The sequence below is a fragment of the Triticum aestivum genome, chromosome 1D, assembly GCF_018294505.1.
Source record: "Triticum aestivum cultivar Chinese Spring chromosome 1D, IWGSC CS RefSeq v2.1, whole genome shotgun sequence".
NCBI lineage: Eukaryota > Viridiplantae > Streptophyta > Magnoliopsida > Poales > Poaceae > Triticum > Triticum aestivum.
This window is the reverse complement of record NC_057796.1, coordinates 249,567,495-249,581,546: the sequence shown is the minus strand read 5'-3', so window position 1 is coordinate 249,581,546 and position 14,052 is coordinate 249,567,495.

Sequence of the window (14,052 nt, the reverse complement as noted above, 5' to 3'; positions counted from 1 at the left end):
GCAAGCGCTCATATGGAACGCCGTCTTTTGCCCTGTCTTCGCAGGTGGACCTCCTGGCGATTTCTTCTTTCTTCATTTCCATTCCCTTGTATATTCCACATGATTTCTTCCCTTTATAGCCCATTTCCTATGGAAACACTGAAGGAAATATGCCCTAGAGGCAATAATAAAGTTATTATTTATTTCCTTATTTCATGATAAATGTTTATTATTCATGCTAGAATTGTATTAACCGGAAACTTAGTACATATGTGAATACATAGACAAAACAAAGTGTCCCTAGTATGCCTCTACTTGACTAGCTCGTTTATCAAAGATGGTTATGTTTCCTAAACCATCGACATGTGTTGTCATTTGATGAACGGTATCACATAGGAGAATGATGTGATGGACAAGACCCATTCGTTAGCTTAGCATTATGATCATTACAGTTTCATTGCTACTGCTTTCTTCATGACTTATACATGTTCCTCAGACTATGAGATTATGCAACTCCCGAATACCGGAGGAACACCTTGTGTGCTATCAAACGTCACAACATAACTGGGTGATTATAAAGATGCTCTACAGGTGTCTCCGATGGTGTTTGTTGGGTTGGCATAGATCGAGATTAGGATTTGTCACTCCGTGTTTCAGAGAGGTATCTCTGGGCCCTCTCGGTAATGCACATCACTATAAGCCTTGCAAGCAATGTGACTAATGAGTTAGTTGCGGGATGATGCATTATGGAACGAGTAAAGACACTTGCCAGTAATGAGACTGAACTAGGTATTGAGATACCGACGATCGAATCTCGGGCAAGTAACATACCGATGACAAAGGGAACAACATATGTTGTTATGCGGTTTGAGTGTTTGACCGATAAAGATCTTCATAGAATATGTGTGAGCCAATATGAGCATCCAGGTTCCTCTATTGGTTATTGACCGAAGATGAGTCTCGATCATGTCTACATAGTTCTCGAACCCGTAGGGTCCGCATGCTTAACATTCGATAACGATCGGTATTATGAGTTTATGTGTTTTGATGTAAGGTTGTTAGGAGTCCCGGATGAGATCACGGACATGACGAGGAGTCTCGGAATGGCCTAGACATAAAGGTTCATATATAGGACGATAGTATTTGGACATCGGAAGTGTTCTGGGGGTACTGGGTACGTATCGGGTCACCGGAAAGGGGTTCCGGGCACCCCCGGCCAAGATATGGGCCTTATTGGGCCTAGGGCGGGACAGACCAGCCCCTAGTGGGCTGGTGCGCCCCATATATGGCCGAATAGGGTGGGGGAAGGAAAGGGAGAGGAGAGAAAGGAAGGGGGCAATTCGGCCTCCCCTTTCCTTCTCTCCCCCCTCTCCTCTTTCCTTCTCCCTCCGGAAAACATGGAAAGGGGGGAGGCCGAATAGGATTAGGCCCCAAGTAGGATTCCTCCTACTTAGGGCGCGCCTCCTGCTGCTCCCTCCCCCTCCCACCTATATATATGTGGGGAGGGCACCGCTAGAACACACAACAGATAATCTCTTAGCCGTGTGCGGTGCCCCCCTCCACAGTTACACACCTCGGTCATATCGTCATAGTGCTTAGGCGAAGCCCTGCACCGGTAACTTCATCTTCACCATCGCCACGCCGTCGTGCTGACGAAACTCTCCCTCGGCCTCAACTGGATCAAGAGTACGAGGGACGTCATCGAGCTGAACGTGTGCTGAACACGGAGGTGCCGTACGTTTGGTGCTAGGATCGGTCGGATTGTGAAGACGTATGACTACATCAACCGCGTTGTCATAACGCTTCCGCTTTCGGTCTACGAGGGTACGTGGACAACACTCTCCCCTCTTGTTGCTATGCATCACCTAGATGGATCTTGCGTGTGCGTAGGAATTTTTTTGAAATTACTGCGTTCCCCAACAAACACATCAAAGATAGGATTTAGGGAATATTTTGCATTCATTAGTCATTAGTAGCAATATCAGAGCGAATATCTCTTTTTAAATGAAATATCTCACTTTAAACAAGGGTGGATGATCAACTCCCCCAAGATTAAACTTGATCGTCCTCGAGCAACATAGAGAGAAATCCGAATCATAAGGAACTCAGTTGTTTAAACCAAAATAACGAGAAGGTTTTGGTTCACTTACGATCGGTATGCCTAGATAGCCCTCCGCTTCCTGACTTGAAAACTTAGCATATCTGTAGCGGTGGCATGGTTATTGTGCAAGTGTTAGTGAAGCAAATATAATCAACACAAAGTCTTTGATCTACTAGATAAAACAACTTTGCAACACTGCATTCTATTTATTCTAGACAACACTTGCTTGCCGGGAATGCACAAAAGAGTTTTCTTTGATAGAGCCATAAAAACAAAGGTTAGGGAGTGAAAAGCATGTCGAAAAACACGATGCTCTAATGCTCATAAACACACCCACAATTATCTCATCCTCAAGGCTCTTAAGCACTTTATTTCAATCATTGTTTACTAAAACTTTGGTTGTAACATGAAGGGATTATGCCAAATAAGTGATGATACATAGAGTTTCATTGTGGCTTAATGTTTGGGAACTATAGACCTTTGATATTTGTCTCCTTCGAGCTCTTTTGATCAGTCCCCTTTATTGACCACATACACACCCATTCAAGAGAAAGACGAATAATATGTGTTTGTAGTGTTGCCACTATGTACGTAACAAAATCATAGCCGACAGACGAAGCGCCAACGTCAGGATCCGGGGAGGGGGCGACAAGGGTGGCAACAGACGAAGCGCCAACGTTCGGAAACCAGCTGCCACAACATCGACAGCGTCGTGGTTGAAGGAGCGGCTAAGAGGCTTCCAGAGCTACAAGAAACCATAGAGTTTAAATATAGCATTAGTAGGCCTTCTCAGGGAGAACTCTCAATGACAAGCTTATTATGAATTGTCCAAAGCGTCCAAGCAAGCCTCCAGTTCGCCAGCTACCTAATGTGGTGTGTCCCAATCACGAAAGCTAGCAATTCCTCGAAGAGATCCGGAAAGTTTGAATGGCACCAACCACCACCAAGAACCTCATGGAAGTAGCTCCAAAGGAATTGAGCAGAGGCACACGTGGAGAAGAAGTGGTTAGAATCTCCCTCCGTGTCACAGAGGAAGCATGTGTTGTCCCCCGGCCCATTATGTTTGAGTACCTCCAGCCTGAAGGAACTCGATCGTGAATCCATTGCCACAAGAAAATCCAGTTTTTTAGTGGCAACTTGACTGACCAGAGCTGGGACAGAGGATCCAGTCCAGGCACAACCGTAATAGCACCATATAGCGATTTGATGGATAAATGACCACAACTCTCAAGGCGCCAAGAGATCGCATCCAGTTCAAGGCTCGATGTTGAAGTGCGACATAGTCCAGGAGATCATCCCAAGCCATGACCTCAAGGGGGCTGAAAACATGACGGAAAGCTAGGTTCCCTAGATCCATCAGGGCCTTAACCGAGATATGGGACATCAGATGCAGAACAGAGTCAAAAATCTAGTTGTGAAGGGCTGGGCACCAGCCCAACGATCAAAGCAAAACAGGGGTCGATGATCCGGACCCCACCGAGATCAACAACCCAATCCAAAGGATAGGGAGCAGTTAGATTATGCATTGCCAGAATTGGGAGCCTCACAATCGTTGGCAGAAGGCCAACGATTGGCCCTGAAGGTATTCGCCCAGATAATGTCCAACCATAGTCCCCCATCTTTATTAGCAATGCGCCACAACCATTTGGTCAACAAAATGATGTTCATGCGCTTCTACGGCATAATCCAAGGCCACCCTGGTCCTTGGGTTTACATATTTCTGTCCACCGTAACATATGGTATTTTTGCATATTGCCATCACCTGCCCAAAAAAATTGATTGGAATTTGGCAATCTCATGATGGAGGGTTTCATGTAGGCTACACAAGTTCATGATAAACATGAGGATGCTCGACAAGGACGAGTTAATCAACATCGTTCGAGAAGCCTTGGAGAGCCACCTGCCCTGCAAAGGCTCAACCCTCTGCTAGATCTTGGTTACAGACGACCGAAGATCGGAAATAGAGAGCCAGGAATCACTAATGGGGATCCCCAGGTAGGACGTGGGGGAGGATCCCAGTGGGCAGTTCAGACGATTGGCGATGCTAAGCCTCTCGCCATCAGAATAATCTAACACCATGACTTCGCTTTTAGTGAAGTTGACGGTGAGGCTAAACATCTGTTGGAAACACAGCAGGAGGAGCTTGAGGTTCACAATATCAAGGTTCGAGCCCTTGGCCATGATCGTATCATTGGCATACTGGAGGAGGGAAACCCCACCGCCAGGGATGAGGTGTGGGGCAACCCCTCGAATATGGCTGGCTAGCTTTGCAGCGTCAAGGATGACAGCAAGAGTGTCAACCACCATGTTAAACAGAATGGGGAAAAAGCCCTATCTAACCCCGTAGAAGGTGGGGAAGAAGGGACCCACTTGCTCATTAATGTTGACCGCCGTGCGTCCACTGGAGACCAACTACATCACTCTGGTCACCCATCGGTCAGTGAACCCTTTCCAGAGCAAAACTTCCTGAAGGAAGGACCAGTGGACCATGTCATAGGCTTTATGGAAGTCAATCTTCAGGAACACGGCTTTCCGACGCCTAGTTTTCACCACATGGAGGACCCCGTGAAAAACGAGGACCCCATCGAGGATTAAACAACCTTGGATGAAAGCCGATTGGTTTGGATGAGTTAGACGATCAGCCAAGGGGGCGCCCTAGCTATTGGCGTGCACCTTAGACAAGATTCGGAGAATCACATTAATGACAGTGATCGGCCAGAACTCGCAAATGTCAGAGGCTCCAGACACCTTAGGAACTAGGGAGATAATGCCAACATTTTGCTGGGAAATGTCGAGGACACCCACATAGAGCTCCTCGAACATGGCCAATAACCTCGGGCTTCATGGAAGATTGGAAGAAGCGGACCGGCAAACCATCTGAGCCGGGCGCGGAGTCCAGGTTCATGCCCGGCGGAGGGGATTTTTCCGGTCGGACCGGCGGTCCAGTCCTGTTCTTAAACTATGTTGTCAAGTTGCGTTATGTGCAATTTGTCACAAATATGCGGTGTGCATTTTTTTTTTTTGCTAATGATGCATGCATTATGGTGGTTTTATGGATTTCACTCGGAATTTTTGGAAGGAGCGTAACCGGTGCATCTTCCCAACATGTTTACATGCAGCCGTGAGAAGTGGCCCTCCTAGAGCATGTCATCCTAGGTCGTTGCGGTTTGGCTATGTCTATTTTTTGTTCATTGTTTTTTATATAGATGACCATTCATGCCAAATGGTTGGCTATGTCTATTTAGGATGAGTTTTTTTTTTGGCTCAAGAGATGTTTGAGTAGTAGCTATTGCATTTTGGAGTAGTTTGTTTTCTTGCTTATGTGCAAGCTGAGGTTGTTGAATTATTTCTTTGAAAATCCCATTCTGACATAAAAAATCTCGTTCTCCCTTTCATGAAGTGCAAGCTCTCGCGTGTCCAATGTGTATCGTAGTTTTTGGTGTAACATCCCTAAGACGGCTCACGTGATTATTAAACAACAGTTACACATTGGACTCACCAACAACTACCATACACTTGACTCTGTTATCTAGTAGTATTAATGTATTATCGTAGTACCTGACGATTAATCCGCTTGGATCCTGTAATTTCCTTGGTACGATCTCTCTGCCAAGAGCGACCTGCTCTGTTCTGCCCTCGGTTATTACCGCTGTAACACCAGCGACACCACGTAATCCAAACGAACTCTTCTCTACAATTCAGTTGTCTTCTAACGCAGCCATTTTTGTTCTGTATCGAGAACACCGAGCGAGTATCCTACTCAGCAAAACTCATCTATCTACACAAAACGATTATTTTGGGGTCTCTTACCGGACAGGTTAGGAGCCACACAAATGCCGCCATGCACACGTGTGACTAATTAAGTACGGCGCATCCCGTGCTTGGACTGCAGCTGGTTCTCGTGCATGCGCCTATATAAACTCCTCGAAGCAGCTTGATCAGAACCAAGTACGCACGCCAAGTCAAGTGCAAAGCTAGGCTAGCAAATGCTACTAGTACTTACCAGGCAGGAGGTTTAGCGATGGCAAACGCCAAGCTTGTAGTCATGGCCATCCTTGTAATCCTGCTGCAGGTGTCGACGTGCGCCGTGGCCCGGCACCACGCCAAGCCGGACCCGTGCGCCAGCGAGGACGACTCCGTGCCGGGCATGCTGCACAAGCACAAGCACAAGAAGCCCCACTGCCCCTCGCCGGGCGGCACCGGTGGCGGCGGCGGCCGCGGCGGCACCCCAGGCGTGATGACGGTGAACGGCTTCGAGAAGGGCCAGGAGGGCGGCCCGCCGTCGGAGTGCGACGGCAAGTTCCACAGCAACAAGGACATGATCGTGGCGCTGTCGACGAGGTGGTACGCGGGCGGACGCCGGTGCGGCAAGATGATCAACATCACCAGCAAGCATAACGGGCGCACCGTGCAGGCCAAGGTGGTGGACGAGTGCGACTCCAACCACGGCTGCAAGACCAATATCGTGGACACCTCCGAAGCCGTGTGGAAGGCGCTCGGGCTCGACAGCAACATCGGCGAGGTGCCCGTCACATGGTCCGACGCCTGAGACCATGTATTCCCCGGCCATGGATTCCAGGTTGCTCGAAGCCAGTTGCGTGGGAAAGTTCTCTAGCTGTTTCCTGGCCCTGGGTACGTACGTATGTATACGCTTGAAGTGTGAGTGTCGTTGTCAATCTCGATGGGTAGGTAGCTTGTCGAGTAGTTACTTCGTATAATAACAGAATAAAACAGCCTGCAAAAAACAAATAACAGAATAAAACTACCTCTGTGGATGGTAGTGCGTTTATCTTCTACTCCTACTAATATCCACGCGTGTGTACGTGTCGGTTTGAGTCTCAGTTTACTATCGCTGTTTCCTGTTGTGGAATATATATCATAATCATATACTCCGTATGTTGTAATTGTACTACGTTTACTACTTGTATATATAATACTCCTATATATATAAATAATGTTGCAGTACCTGTCTTATTCGAGGGCAAGAGTACCCTCACCGTCCTGCGTGCTGCGAGGTCTTTCAGGGGCTCTCTGTGCCATCCGATCTGTCCGGACAGCCCCCACCCGGACAACCCGCTTCGGAGCTCCATGACGGGTGGATCGCGGGCGCGCGCGGGGCAACCGCCATGGGCCGGTTCTGGTCGCGCCCGCGCGCGCCCTCCCCTCCCCCCCCCCCCCGGCGCTCGACAGGCCAACCCGGCCCATCAGTCGGCGTCTTCGACCTACGTCGGGCATGTTTGATCGCGACGGGTGGGTCGCGGTGTGTTTTGCCCGCATGAGCCAGGACCAAATGTCGACGTTGTCGCTTGCGCCGATCTAGTTCAGTCGCGATAGGAGGGGGGTGTCGCACCCGCCTACGCCGGCTCGCATACAGAGGTGTGCATCACGCCCTTGTGGGGCTAGGTGGTAAGGTTTCGTTGTCCTGTAAGCGTCTTTGTCTCTCGCTGGGGTCCAACTCATGGGCCTTGCGTTGGGATGGCCCCGTGCGCAACGGGCCAGCCAGACCCGCGTGTCAGCGTCATCGCTTTGCGCTGGGCTAGTTCAGTCGCGACAGGCGGGGCGTTCGTCGCCCCCGCCGGTTCGCGCGTGGAGGCATGCATCCCGCCCCCTAGGGCTAGACGGCCAGGTTTTGTTGGCCTATCAGCGTCATCGTCTCTACTTGGGCTCTAGTTGGGTGGTCGGACTCACGGGCCTTGCGTTGCCATGGCCCCGCACGCGATGGGCCGGCTATGCCCGCCTATCAGCGTCTTCGCCCCTTGCCAGGCTCGTTCGTTCATGATAGGCGGGTCATGCGTGCCGCCCCTGACACTGACTTGCGGGCAGGGGCCCTCTCTGTTGGGGTGGTTCGCTCCTGCCAGTTGAGTCATTCTGTTTGAGTCGAGCATGCCCGTACGCCCGGCTGTGTGCTCTCTCATCGTTTAACGGACCCGGCCGCCAAGCCTAGCTTGTGCTAGCCGGTGTGTGTCAAGTCGGTATGTTTCGTGGTTGTTTTCGTCTTTTCCTTAAGATGATTGTGTTTTTTATAAGTTCGTTGTTTTATGTCGCACGACGGACGTTGTGTGTACTGGCTTGACCTAGCTGGTAGCCAGCAAGATCTTGAGGCGGATGTTCTCCAATGCGACCGCGGGCAGTCGCAGTGCCACTATTGCGTGGGAGAGGTCGTCGCCACGGAGGCAGGTGATGGAGGTGGACAGCGTGTTGCCTAGGTGCGTGGTCCGGAGGAGTTTTCGACAACTTTTATCCACTTAGGAGTAACTAGGGAAATGGCCATTAAGGAGTTTCTTCTGGACAATGCATCTGCCACAATATTCTATTTTCCTTTCTTGTATTCCAGGTGGAAATTAAATTCCAGTAGCTTCAACATTGATTTGTGTTGAATACTTAAGGATATCCTTTGGTCTGTCATGAATTTCAGGCTTTGATGGTCAGTTCTAATGATCAATTCATTTCCAAGGAAATTTCGTCTGCACCTTTTTAATGCCTCAATTATTGCTAGGGTCTCCTTTTCATAGGTAGATAAGTGCAACATTTCTTGGGCATAAGCTAGAGTTGTAGTATGCTACAGGTCTCCCCCTCTACATCATGACTACTCCCATACCAGTACCTGAAGCATCAGTGTCTAACACAAAAGGCTCTGAGAAATCAGGTATAGCCAATGTGGGCACATATGTAAAAATTACTTCGAGTTGTTGAAATATTGTCCCTTGTGTTTCGGTCCAGTAAAATTGCTCCTTCTTCAACACATCATGGAGGTCCTACCAATGGTGCCGAAATCCTTAACAAATCTTCTGTAATAGCCACAGAGACCAAGGAATGCCCTTAACCAGCAACCTTTGAGGGGTCAGTAGTAACCCCTCAGCAGAAATTATGTGTCCAAGGTAATCCATTTGGGGCACTGCAAACACACATTTTGAAAAGCTGGCAAACAACTTGTGTTCTTTGAGAAGGTCCAAAGCAACATATAGATGGTCCACATGTTCTTCATGTGTGTTGCTGAAAACCAAGATATCATAAAAACAATATGAATTTCCTCACACATCTGCAAAGATGTTGTTCACGAGGGATTGAAAGGTTCCAGAGGCATTAGTTAGCCCAAAGGGCATGACTAGGAACTCATGGTGCCCAAAGTAGGTTCTAAATCCAGTTTTAGGGATAGCCTTGTCATGCATTCTGATTTGGTGGTAACTAGATCTAAGATCCAGTTTGGAGAAAACCGTTGCTCCATGGAGTTCATCTAGGAGGTCCTCAAGTACATGTATTGGGTACTTATTTCTTATTGTGGCAGCATTTAATCACCTATAGTCAATGCACAACCTCTAGGATCCATCTTTTTTTCTTACTAGGATTGTTGGAGAAGAGTAGGGATTGTGGATCTCTCTTATGATCCTAGACATGAGTAAACGTTTCACTTGTATTTCCAATTCATCCTTTTGCAGGTGAGATATTTTGTAGGTCTTGTATTTGGAGGTATAGTGCCCTCCTTGAGTGGAATGGTATGGTCACAATCCCTTTTTGGAGGAAGACCAGTAGGTTATTTGAAAAATTCTTGGTATTGTTCCGGTAGCTGTGTTATTTTTGACAACTGAGCTGCAGAGGGGATCTTGAGGGTAGTGTCATGTATGAGTACAAAATGTAGGAGCTCCCCCTTCTGACATTTTTCACTTCACAAAGCTCAATGCCTGTTGTTGTAGATATGTTATCACAAGTTGGAATGGTTACTAGTGTCTTTTGTCCTTTAGGAGAGATAGTTGTCTTGGTTGTAACTAAAAGATACTGGACTATGCTTTGCTGGCCAGTCACAACCCAGTATTATGTCATGGCCAGGGAGATCTAAAATTCCGAATGCTTGCTGAAATAAATGTGTACCGGCAGTAATGGAAGTGAAAAGTATATAAGATCTTGACCAGAGTTTGCCTCCCCCAGCTACAGACACCACTTTAGTCTCGTCCTTGATAATTGTACAACTTGTTTGGAGAGCAAATTTCAAGTTTAGTATAGGTAGAGTTGCTACCAGAGTCCACAAGTGAATTTCTTATTTGCCCCCAATATTTAGTACTATGGGAATAGAACAAACATTTTTAGATTGCATAGCTTTAAGGGGTATATTCATGCAGTGATCTTCCCCTTGTGATTTCTCCTCTTGTTCCTATTGTTCTATTTCTTCTGGTAGTTGTTGATTTTCTATGGGGTCCTCATGAGTTAACAGATGTATAACTGGAGCCTGCTTGCATTTGTGTCCATGGTGCCACTGGTCCCCACATATCCAACATTTTATTGGTTCCCTTGGTCTCTGAGTTACTATTGGAAGTTTTGTTTTAGTTGGTTTATCTAGGTTGCTGGTGAATTATTTTGTATAAGAAGTTGCATACTTGCCAGAGGAAGATAACTGAGTATACTTTGCTTTGGCAAGTGCTCCTTTCTCTAAATCAACAGTTAACGAGTAAACATCAATGATATTTGTGGGTCTCAAGGGCCTAAACTGGTATTTCAGGTGAGATCTTAGCCCATTTACATAACATTTAACAAACCATTGTTCTGTGCTATTTGGATTTTCTTCTTGAACAACTTCCATAAGGTCTTCAAATTGCTCAATATACTGCTCCACTGTCAGGTTGTTCTGCTTGAATGTGTTAAACCTTTCATCCAGATCATATGAAGTAGAGGCTGAGAATTTATGTAATATTTTAGCATAAAATTGGGACCACACGAGCTACTTCTTGAGTAGCCCTGATCTTCTAAGCCTCTTCCAGTTGCATAGAGTTGTGCTAAATCACTTTGTACTCAGCTGGTGCTCCTGTCATCTGGAAATGTCTGTCACATTGCCTAATCCATCCTCCTGGATTAGTGCCATCAAACCTTGGGAATTCCATTCTGGGTCCCTTAGCAATGAACTTCAGAAATTTTGTTATCATTTCTCTTTCATACTCTCTGTAATAATCCTCTCATGGTGTTCTGACAAGTGGTGGCTGGAAGTTATGAAATCTTGGTGTGCCGTTTTCTAATTGGTGCAATAGGAGTCCTGAGTAAATGTCTTGGACTGAAATGTTGCCAAAACTAGATGACACCCGGCCGCGCTTTGCCACGGAACTATTAACAAATAATTTGATGTTTAAAAACATTAGAAAGTTTATGAAACATAGTATAATTTTATGACAAATAACTTTGTCTGAAAGAAATATTGTTTAGAGTAAGCATCTAAGAAAAAATTGATGAAAAAGCTGAAAATGAGTGTGAGTTTTTTTTAATTTATTACATTGACAATATATCAGTGAAGTGACATGAGATGAAAACTACGTTGAGTAGAGACAGTGGAGATATCTCAACCCTTGGCTAAACCTAAAATAACGATGACAAGTACAAATGTTCAGTACTTAGAAAAACATGAGTTCACTCATAATTTGATTTTCTATTAAAAAAGATTGCTTATAAATCATGAGGATCATTGTTGAGTAAATCATGCTTCTCACCGGATCAACCATGTGTAGTGTATTGCAGCCATTCATCACAATATACCAAGGAAGCTTAAATTCTTTCGTTTGTCTTGTCTGGTGTGCAACCATGCATGATTCCTCATTAGGTGAAGCATATTTCCATCATAAAAGGCAAATTAACTACCTTGGTGTATGCAATGGAACAAAATTGGGATTAAAAGGTTGCATGGGAATAGTGGATTCTTAAAAAAAAACTTGATGAGCTACCTCTTTGTATGCAACGGAGTCAAACTGGGATTATAAGGTTGTTTGGAACACTGGATGTTCGAGGTAATGAAGTCATCTAGCACAATTTTGTGGTCCATTAGGAGTAAAAGAGACATGAACAGAAAGCACAAGAGAACTGGAACGAGAATAGATGGTCGTTTGGGCTTTTCGGGATCAAACAATAGCATTAACAACACGTGAAGTCTAACCAAATGGTTGAGCAGGGACTCGTGCTAGATCTCTAGAGTGGATTGGATGACATCAATACATATATAGATAGCAAAAGAAACCTAGAATGATGTGGCTTCTTGAGGGTGCATAAAAAAACCTATTGGTTACTTGTGGCAAGTCTGCATGTGCATGAAGAGTTAGTGGGAGCATGTGCATGAAGACTTAGTGAGAAAGCATTTTAACATGGTGGACCTACTTGATGATGTGGATAGGTTGCATGTTAAGATAAATAGGATAGTGGGGATGAATCTCTTAGGTATATAGAACTAGGTGGAGTTGAACGTGTGTTGATATTGAGAGGAGCTAGATTTGGTGGCACTTGTGTTGCCAACAATCTAGTTTTCTCTTGCTCCAACTCAAATATCTTTTGCAGTCCGTCAGTGTAACGCTCCAGACACACCTGCGAGTTACTGGCTGTTACTCCTGGCGGGATCTAAACTGGCCCCACAGATCCATACTAGTCTTTCTTGTGCTTCTTATCCTCACTCGTGCGCACCTGAGACAAACTTACCAGTCAGTCACCCATCTTGAAATTGCTCCAAGCTGAGCACACTTTGTTGGGGAACGTAGTAATTTCAAAAAAATTCCTACGCACACGCAAGATCATGGTGATGCATAGCAACGAGAGGGGACAGTGTTGTCCACGTACCCTCGTAGACCGAAAGCGGAAGCGTTAGCACAACGCGGTTGATGTAGTCGTACGTCTTCACGATCCGACCGATCAAGTACCGAACGCACGGCACCTCCGAGTTCTGCACACGTTCAACTCGATGACGTCCCTTGAACTCCGATCCAGCCGAGTGTTGAGGGAGAGTTTCATCAGCACTGCTACGATATTATCGGGGTGGATTATGGTGGAGGGGGGCACCGCACACGGCTAAGAGATCAAGAGATCAATTGTTGTGTCTATGGGGTGCCCCCCTCCTCCGTATATAAAGGGGGGAGGAGGAGAGGGCCGGCCAAGGGGGTGGCGCGCCCTAGGAGGGGGAAACCTACTCCAAGTAGGTTTGCCCCTCCCTTTCCTAGTCCAAGAAGGAGGGGGAAGGAAGGAGTGGGAGAGGGGAAAGGCAAGGGGGCGCCCCCCCCTTCCTTGTCCTATTCGGACTCAAGGGGAGGGGGCGTGCCTCTTGCCCTGGCCGGCCCCTCTCTCTCTCCACTAGGGCCCAATAAGGCCCATTAGTTCCCGGGGGGTTCCGGTAACCCCCGGTACTCCGATAAATGTCCGAAACCTTCCGGAACCTTTCCGGTGTCCAAACATAGTCGTCCGATATATCAATCTTTACGTCTCGACCATTTAGAGACTCCTCGTCATGTCCGTGATCACATCCGGGACTCCGAACTACCTTCGGTACATCAAAACACATAAACTCATAATATAACCGTCATCGAACTTTAAGCGTGCGGACCCTACGGGTTCGAGAACTATGCAGACATGACCGAGACACGTCTCCGGTCAATAACCAATAGCGGAACCTGGATGCTCATATTGGCTCCCACATATTCTACGAAGATCTTTATCGGTCAAACTGCATAACAACATACGTTGTTCCCTTTGTCATCGGTATGTTACTTGCCTGAGATTCGATCATCGGTATCTCAATACCTAGTTCAATATCATTACCGGCAAGTCTCTTTACTCGTTCCGTAATACATCATCCCGCAACTAACTCATTAGTTGCAATGCTTGCAATGCTTATAGTGATGTGCATTACCGAGTGGGCCCAGAGATACCTCTCCGACAATCAGAGTGACAAATCCTAATCTCGAAATACGCCAACCCAACAAGTACCTTCGGAGACACCTGTAGAGCACCTTTATAATCACCCAGTTACATTGTGACGTTTGGTAGCACACAAAGTGTTCCTCCGGTAAACGGAGTTGCATAATCTCATAGTCATAGGAACATGTATAAGTCATGAAGAAAGCAATAGCAACATACTAAACGATCAAGTGCTAAGCTAACGGAATGGGTCAAGTCAATCACATCATTCTCCTAATGATGTGATCCCGTTAATCAAATGACAACTCATGTCTATGGTTAGG